We start from the raw sequence: 10,430 nt of genomic DNA, 5'->3' as shown, positions 1-10,430 counted from the left end.
TATTTATATTTATAATATTAAGTTTAATTTAAGATTAATAATAATTGGGTTATTATAAGAAATGTTTTACGGGTTTTAAAGTAGGAACTCTGTCCGTGTAACGCTACGCGATTAATCACCACTGTAAGCTATGTTCTTCCTTTTTAATTTAATGTCTCGTAGCTAAGTTATTATTATGCTTATTTAAAACGAAGTAATCATGATGTTGGGCTAATTACTAAAATTGGGTAATTGGGCTTTGTACCATAATTAAGGTTTGGGGCAAAAGACCGACACTTGTGGAAATTGGACTATTGACTATTAATAGATGGGGGGTATTGTCTAATTGAGTGACAACTCATTGGAGTCTGTCGAACCTATCTTCAAATTAATTATCCTAATAATTAATAATGATTATGGTTGTCCTATTTAGTGACGTTCATATGGAATCTATTATAATCATTTAATTAATTATTCGGGTTGAGTAATTGATTATTCAAACTGATCAAGTGGGTAAATTAATATTCATATCTAATCAAAACAGGGGTAGATTACATACAGTGATAACTGGTGTAATTGTTGACAGAAGTGATAACTGCGTCACAGTTTAAATCCTTAATTAGTTGGAATATTTGACTTCGGGTATAAGGGTAATTTGACGAGGACACTCGCACTTTATATTTATGACCGGTGGACTATTATGGATAAAAACCAGATAGGTATCAAATAAACCATGACAAAGGACAATTAACCCGAGTAACAATTAATTAAAATCAAAACGTCAAACATCATGATTACGGAAGTTTAAATAAGCATAATCCTTTTATTTCATATTCTATCGCAATTTTATTTATTGTTATTTTATTTATCGTCATTTATTTATTTTACGCACTTTAATTATTGTCATTTATCTTTACGCTTAAAAATATAAAATCGACAAACCGGTCATTAAACGGTAAAAACCCCCCTTTTATAATAATATTACTACTTATATATATATATATATATTTATATAAATATAGTTTTATAAAAATATAGTACGTAATCACTAGCTCCCTGTGGAACGAACCGGACTTACTAAAAACTACACTACTCTACGATTAGGTACACTGCCTATAGTGTTGTAGCAAGGTTTAGGTATATCTCATCCGTAAATTAATAAAACTTGTGTCATATTTTGTAGTATTTCCTAGTAAAAATAATACTATTTCGTACCCTCACGCTACATCGCCAAGTTTTTGGCGCCGCTGCCGGGGAGCGCTAAAACGCTATATTTTTAATTATAATAATATTGAAATAAAATATAATAATATAATAATATTGAAATAGAATATAATAATATAATAATATTGAAATAGAATATAATAATATAATAATATTTTAGAATATATTTTGAATCGTAAAAGTTTTAAAAAGTCGTATTTATTAAATACTTCAGGGGTATATTATGTAAATTGTAATTAATAATTTCTATCATGTCGCTTTCATGTGAATAGTAAATTAATTAATTTCTTTTCATTTACTATTCATGAATAGTAAATGAATTAAAAAAAAAGTTTTGAAAAAAAATAATAATTATAAAAAAAAGTATTAATTTGTAAAAAAAAATCATTTTTTAAAAAAAAAAAAAAAAAAAAAAATTTGTAAAAAAAAAACGTTTTTTTTTTAGAAAAAAAAAACGTAAAAAAAAAAAAAAAAAAAAATTAAAAAAAAAAAAAAACTTAAAAAAAAACAAAAACATAAAAAAAAAAAAATTATTAAAAAAAAATATATATATTTTTTAAGATTTTGTCTATAAAAAAAATTGTTTTTTTTTAGTTTTATTACCTTTAGATTTTTAGACTATAGTCGCAACTTTTAGTATTAAGTTTAGTTTTGCCATAGTTATTTTTACTTCTAGAATTTTTAGGCTTTGCCGTAAAATCACTTAAGTGCTTATTCCTTAGATTAAGTTTTAGGTGCTTTAGAATTTTACGACGCCGTATTTCGCACTACTTTCTTATTTTTATTTTTCGACGCCTATTTTTCGACCTTTTTATTTTTCGACCTTTTTCGACGCGCAATCTTTTTCTTTCTTATTTCTCGCCATTCTAGTTTTTAGGACTTAGAATTTTTTTCTACTTCTTCTCTAAATTTCTTAAAATTACGAAAATTTATTTTAAGTGGTTAAATTGATAGACATCAAAATTTTCTGGTTCGTAGTAATAGTTGGATTTGTACGTGGACCGGGTTATTGGAGCCAAACAGTACTCAATTATATTGAGACCAAACGAATCCTGCCCCTCTGCTGCATCTTTTGGCTATTCGAAACGTGGGCAAAATCAGAAAAGTCTATTGATTGGACAACTTATATAAGTTTTTCTTATTTTTATAACTAATAGGATATTCTGTGAATGCACCGAGCAAAACGTTCACCACCTTTCATACGTTCACCACCTGTAACTCGATCAAGACATCTAGCAAATATTGTCGCCGTTGATTTTTCTTTAGAATCGTCATCTAGTCGAACAAGAACTCCAACTCAAATTTCCGATAATCCATCTTTTGAACCCGACTTCACAATTAAGAACCCGGAGCATATTCAAGGACAATTCCAAGATCCTGAACCACTAATTATTCCTCCTGAGCCACAAACCATTAAATCAGAATCCTCTAGTGATTCGTATTCAACAAATTCAATTATGGAAGTAACGGAACCTCTAAGTATGGAAGATCGAATGAGAGCCACACGCACGGGCCAAGGTCACGCCATTATTAAGCCAGAAGTTAATGCGCCAGATTATGAAATCAAAGGACAAATTCTACACATGGTAACTAACCAATGCCAATTCAGTGGTGCACCGAATGAAGATCCTAACGAACACCTTCGTACGTTTAAAAGAATTTGTACACTATTCAAAATCCGAGAAGTGGAAGATGAGCAGATCTATCTCATGTTGTTTCCCTGGACTTTAAAGGGAGAAGCCAAAGATTGGTTAGAATCGTTACCTGAAGGGGCGATTGACACATGGGATGTTTTAGTTGAAAAATTTCTTAAACAATTCTTTCCGGCATCTAAAGCCGTGAGACTTCAAGGAGAAATTGTTACGTTCGCGCAAAAGCCAAATGAAACATTATATGAGGCGTGGACAAGATTCGGAAGGATGTTGAGAGGATGTCCTCAACACGGTTTAGACACTTACCAAATAGTACAAATATTCTACCAAGGTGTCAACGTTGCTACACGAAAAGACATCGACATAACAGCAGGTGGTTCCATTATGAAGAAAACCGCAACTGAAGCTTACAAAATTATTGATAACACAGCCTCCCACTCGCATGAGTGGCACCAAGAAAAAGATATTTTTTGTTCATCTAAAGTGGCTAGAGCCGATTCTAGCCATGACTTTGATTCCGTTTCAGCAAAAATAGATGCTTTCGAAAGACGAATGGAAAAGATGAATAAAGATATTCACGCAATACGAATCAGTTGTGAGCTATGCGGTGGACCACACTTAATGAAAGACTGTCACATTGAACAAACGATGGAACAACGTGAGAATGTTGTCTACATGAACCAAAGGCTGGAAAATAGTTATCAGAATAATTATCAACCGCCAAGGCCAAACTTCAATCGAAATCAAAACATTCTTTACAATCCAAAAGGACCCGACAATAACTCGTATAACCAACAAGGTCCGAATAACCAACCAACTCAAAACAACACTTTCAATCAACAAAGACCTGGCTTGTATAAACCACCACAACAAACCGACGAGAAGAAGTCAAATCTGGAAGAAGTGGTATTTAAGCTAGTTGAATCTCAAACACAATTTATTGAAACTCAAACCCAAACGAATGAGAGGTTTGAGCAGTCATTTAGAACTCAACAAGCTTCCATTTTGAATCTAGAAAAACAAGTAGGTACTCTTGTTAGATTGATGAGTGAAAGGGAACAAGGAAAGCTACCGAGTAATAATGAAGTAAATCCTCGGAATTAAAATGTTAACATGATATCAACAAATTCCGAAAAACCAATACCAGAAGATGGGAAAGTTTTAGATGTAAGTAACAATGAAGAAGTTACACCACCACCACCACCCGAGTATGTAAAGCCAGTGGTGGCACCATACAGACCACCCATCCCGTTTCCAAGAAAAGGAGTTGAGTATGAGCAAGTAATAGGTAATAAAGTTTGTGATACCTCTGGAAAGAAGAAGAAGAAGAATAAAAAAGTGCAAGAAACAAAAACAGTAGAAGTAAACCCGGTGAAGACAGTTCCACCAAATCCTCCACCTAGGGTAGGTGATCCGGGTGAATTTATTGTTCCTTGTCTACTTAGTGACTGTGTCATGTATGATGCACTAGCAGATTTAGGTTCAAGTGTGAGTGTTATGCCTCTTTCATTATATAAGAGATTAGGTGTAGGTGAGTTAACTCCAACGGATATGAGTGTTCGACTCCTTGATCAAACCATTAAGCACCCAGTTGGAATTGCTGACAACCTACCCATTTAAGTAGGTAATTTAACCTTTCTAGTCGAATTCATTGTCATTGACATAGAAGAGGACTCAAACGTTCCTCTAATTTTAGGTCGACCATTCTTAGCGTCCACCGGGGCGTTCTTTGATGTAAGAAACGGTAGAATGACACTTAGTAGTGGTGACAAATCAATCACCTTTATGATTCGAAAGTCTAAATCTCCACCAGCCAAAACCGTTGAACCAGCAAAAACGATTGGTAAGAACCATGTTGTTTTACCAACTCCAACGGTAATACTTAGCAATAATGAAACGCCTAAGTGTGGGGAAAATGAAGTAACACCTAATGATGACATGATAACAAAGAACCCCGTTATTGATACGAAATTAAATGACCCCGTTATTAACAGTTCAATGAAGAAACTTTTTAAACGGGTTATAGATGCTAGAAGTAAGGGGAACTTTAAGTTATATAACCGGTTAGTATCCAATCTGTCGCCTAAAGAAAAGGCGAAGCTAGTTGAATTTGTGGATATTACGGAAAAAGCTGGTCACTGGCTTAAAGCAAAAGTCACAGATATGCAAGTTGATTATGGTCCAAGAGAAATTGACGATGAAGTTAATCACAATTTCGACACCACATCTACCTAAGTGTGAGGAGATTCAAATATTCTAAAAAGAAAATGCTGTTTGGAGTTAGTTGTTCTGTTCTCGTGTAGTTCCGAGAATGGAATTCGATTGGTCTTTTCCGCTAGCAGACACTAAAGAACTAGTTTTCTCCCCCCATTCTGAATTTTTTTTGTTTTTTAGGTTAATATGTTTTCTTTTTAAGTTTTGTGTGAATTTAAAAACAAAAATTTACTTTATTTCATTAAGTTGAAAAAAAATGATTTCTAAAATTCGTCGTGAGTTGAAGACTAGGCCGTTGAGCCGAAATTACTTTACCCGAGGGCGGGGCGAAAATTTTTTTCATCATTATTTTTAATTTTATTGATTTAAAGTATGCCAAAAAAAAATATATTGGATTTTATAAATTTTTGAACGTGGGGTAATATACCCAACTTCAAAAATATGTATATATATGTTTGTATTTTATATTATGTACAAAACAGGGTAGAACAACGCACTTTCAAATACTAACATTAAGTTCAGCAATAGCTACTGATTTTGACGACAAGACGCAAAACAACAAATGTGATATACAAATGAAGGAATGAACGATGAGGCGCGCCATCTATCATTCGATGAGCTTAGAATTTACAAACTGGGTATTTCTAATCACTTTTCTACACTAATCACCCTCATGAATTTATAATTAGAATCTGATTTCATGCAAATGAGGGCATTGCATGATCTCAAGTGTGGGGAAGGGTTATAAATTCTCTCGGGTTTATACTTGGTTTATTTGCCAAATTTTGCGAAAATTTGAAAAATTTTCACTTAAATGAAGTCAAAATCATGTTTATACATATTTATGAACGGTGAAAACTAGGTGTTAATACCGAAATTATCGTTACCTCGGAAAGGACATAAATTGAGAAACAACCTAAAACGCTTGAATTCATTTAAAATGGAATAAAGGAGAATAAAAAGGCAAAGAAAGAAACTAAGTGTGGGGAGAATGTACCAAGTTATTCAATTAAAAACTATCTATCACATGTTTGTGTAAAGTTTATTGCAGGTGCTTTTGTTTTGGACTAAATTAACTATTTTACCCGATTTATTGTAATACTTTTGAAAGAAGAGATGGATCTACACGATGAATCAATTCCATCATTAAAAGGAAGTAAAGTCTTCCGAAAAAGACACGCGCTTCTTGATTTAGGTCAAGAAGTTGTCATCCAGACCAGCTGTAGGTTGACGAAAAATCTAGAAAAGTCATCTCTAAAATCAGCAAGAAATCCACGGACCTCAGCATCAAACAGGGTCGCCAAGTGGTCAGATTTATCCTAACCATGAGAAGGATTTATCTCGTACAATGGGGAGGCACCATGCAAATTAGCTTGATAAGACTAATGAATCAGATCCCCAGAAAGGATAATCTCCTTAAAGATTAAAAATCAGCTTTTAAGACTGATATTACTCAATCCTTGAGATTGACCTTAAAGATTGAGAATTCAAACTCATGGAATTCAATGATATCTAAACTCGGGCTTGAACGAGAAAATATTTTGATCAAAAATATAAACCGATTTGTTTTCTGAAAAACCATTTTCAATGCGTTCATTACCATTGAACGTAAAATCCTAGGAATTCACCTGGAATTCATTAGGTCACCTGAACCAAATCGGGTGTCAACCGTAAGAACGGTGGTTGCATAGCATGGTCGGAGACAGGACCTTGTGCCAGACCGAAAAATTATAGGATGATCTTTACTATCGCTCCTACCAAGGATAGTTCTAGCATCCGACACATTAATAAGACCATAATCATCTGCATGTCACGGGACATTGCCTTAACAGTTTCTTGTTCATCGCTTTCCTTTACAACCGGACGGTAGTTTACCGAAAGGTAATATACGGAACAAGTAAACTGGATGTGTGCTTTCCGATACCGGGATAGCAGTGGATTACACGAACCTAAAAGTTTTAGCCAAAATATTGATCCACAAATATATTTTGCAACACCGATGATGGATCAAATCAGAAAACTTATCTAGGGTAAAAGCTAGAATGAATTTTCAAAAGATCAAATGTTTTCATAAAGATCCAATTTCCTTAATGGATCTAAATTTTTATAGTCATGTGGGACTGTAAACCATATCGTTACTATCATTGTTTATACCGCTCTATCAAAATCACTGATGTACAAAGTGTGAAGAATAAAGAAGTGATTCGTGTGATTTGTATTATATTATTTCAAGACTGTATTGCTTGAGGACAAGCAACGCTCAAGTGTGGGGATATTGATAAGGCTAAAAAGGAACATATATTTCATAGCAAAATCCCCCAAGAAAGACAAGATTTTAGTTGCAATTGTTCCATTTTCAAGTGATATTCGTTTATATTAAATAAGTGCGAAGACAAAAGGCAGATTCGACAAATTGAAGACAAAAAGGTCCAAAAAGCTCAAAAGTACAAGATACAATTAAAAAGGTTCAAATTATTGATGAAGAACGTCTAAAAATGACAAGAGTACAAGTTACAAAACGCAAAGTACACGATATAAAATAGTACGCAAGGACGTTCGAAAATCCGGAACCGGGACCAGAGTCAACTCTCAACGCTCGACGCAACGGTGTAAAAATTACGAGTCAACTATGCACAAGAATAAAATATAATATTTAAATAATTCATAATAAGAATAATATTAAATAATAAAAAGTTGTTAATTGAGCATAGTTCAGGGGTCATAAGTGAAAATTAAATTTCTAAATTCGCCTATAAAAGGCTTTGTAATCGTAATGTAAAAACACACCTTTTTCCAATCTTATTTCTTTCTTATGTAATTTATATTTATATTTATAATATTAAGTTTAATTTAAGATTAATAATAATTGGGTTATTGTAAGAAATGTTTTACGGGTTTTAAAGTAGGAACTCTGTCCGTGTAACGCTACGTGATTAATCACCACTGTAAGCTATGTTCTTCCTTTTTAATTTAATGTCTCGTAGCTAAGTTATTATTATGCTTATTTAAAACGAAGTAATCATGATGTTGGGCTAATTACTAAAATTGGGTAATTGGGCTTTGTACCATAATTAAGGTTTGGGCAAAAGACCGACACTTGTGGAAATTGGACTATTGACTATTAATAGATGGGGGGTATTGTCTAATTGAGTGACAACTCATTGGAGTCTGTCGAACCTATCTTCAAATTAATTATCCTAATAATTAATAATGATTATGGTTGTCCTATTTAGTGACGTTCATATGGAATCTATTATAATCATTTAATTAATTATTCGGGTTGAGTAATTGATTATTCAAACTGATCAAGTGGGTAAATTAATATTCATATCTAATCAAAACAGGGGTAGATTACATACAGTGATAACTGGTGTAATTGTTGACAGAAGTGATAACTGCGTCACAGTTTAAATCCTTAATTAGTTGGAATATTTGACTTCGGGTATAAGGGTAATTTGACGAGGACACTCGCACTTTATATTTATGACCGGTGGACTATTATGGATAAAAACCAGATAGGTATCAAATAAACCATGACAAAGGACAATTAACCCGAGTAACAATTAATTAAAATCAAAACGTCAAACATCATGATTACGGAAGTTTAAATAAGCATAATCCTTTTATTTCATATTCTATCGCAATTTTATTTATTGTTATTTTATTTATCGTCATCTATTTATTTTACGCACTTTAATTATTGTCATTTATCTTTACGCTTAAAAATATAAAATCGACAAACCGGTCATTAAACGGTAAAAACCCCCCTTTTATAATAATATTACTACTTATATATATATATATATTTATATAAATATAGTTTTATAAAAATATAGTACGTAATCACTAGCTCCCTGTGGAACGAACCGGACTTACTAAAAACTACACTACTCTACGATTAGGTACACTGCCTATAGTGTTGTAGCAAGGTTTAGGTATATCTCATCCGTAAATTAATAAAACTTGTGTCATATTTTGTAGTATTTCCTAGTAAAAATAATACTATTTCGTACCCTCACGCTACATCATCAACAATAACCCCAGAATGATAGAGGTAACGAGCTTCTAGCCATCATAGATCGAACCATATCCATTAGGGTTCGTTTCCGCCTTTCGAACACACCATTAAGCTGTGGTGTCCCGGGCGGAGTAAGTTGCGAGATAATCTCACAACTTCTAAGATGATCTTGGAAAGCATCGCTCAGGTATTCACCTCCTCTATCGGTACGAAGTACCTTGATTGTCTTATTGAGTTGATTTTGTACTTCGTTTTGATATTCCTTGAATGCTTCAAAAGTTTCGTCCTTATGTCTTAATAAGTAGACATATCCGAAATGACTGAAGTCATCAATGAAAGTGATGAAGTATCTTTCACCTTTCCTAGTCAAGGGCTTAAAAGGTCCACATACATCCGAATGTATTAATCCTAATAAGTCTTTAGCCCTTTCATAGGTCCCTTTGAAAGGTGCTTTAGTCATTTTGCCTTGTAAACAAGATTCGCATACATCAAACGAGTCTAGTTCATTTGATTTCAAAAGTCCATTCTTTTGGAGTGTATGCATTCGATTCTTGTTTATGTGACCAAGGCGACAATGCCATAAGTAGGAATCACTCAAATCCCTTTTGAGTTTCTTGGTGTTTGCATGGAACATTGAGCTCTTGTATGATGTGTCATCATGAACCAATTCATAAATACCATTCAAAGGCGAAGCCTTAAAATAGAACACATTATCTAAAGAAACATGGATATCATCATTAATGAAATTAAGATTAAAACCATATTGTTTCAAACGGGATACAGAAATAATGTTTCGAGATAAATCGGGTGCATACAAAACATTTTTCAACATAAGCTCCAAACCACTTGGAAGCTTTAAAACAAAGTCTCCTTGAGCTTTCACTTGCACCCTTGCTCCATTACCCATGAAGAGACTTGTTGTTCCCGCATCTTGATCACTTCTTTTGAACCCCTGCAAAGTATTGCAAATATGAGTTCCACATCCTGTGTCTAATACCCATGTATTAGAAGAAGTAATACTAAGCTCAATGTATACCATATATACATTACCTGAGGTTTGCCCTGCATCCCTCTTTTCTTTCAACTCCTTGAGGTAGACTGGGAGTTGCGTTTCCAGTGACCCATTTCACCGCAACCGAAGCACGGATCTTCTTTGGGGTTAGCCTTTCTGGCAACCTTTTGCTTCTTGTTGTTGTTGGTTGGGGTAACCACTTTCCCCTTTCCCTTGCCCTTGCCTAGGCAGGCGGGTCCTTTCCTCTTAGCCGCCTTCGGCTTAGAAGTGTTATTGTTTTTGGACCCGCCTTCATTGATCGTAAACACGGGTGAAGCCCTTTTACCCATGG

Source organism: Rutidosis leptorrhynchoides, chromosome 9 (genome assembly GCF_046630445.1).
Source record: "Rutidosis leptorrhynchoides isolate AG116_Rl617_1_P2 chromosome 9, CSIRO_AGI_Rlap_v1, whole genome shotgun sequence".
Classification (NCBI taxonomy): Eukaryota; Viridiplantae; Streptophyta; class Magnoliopsida; order Asterales; family Asteraceae; genus Rutidosis; species Rutidosis leptorrhynchoides.
The sequence above is the reverse complement of the archived record's forward strand: the minus strand, read 5'-3'. Positions refer to the sequence as shown.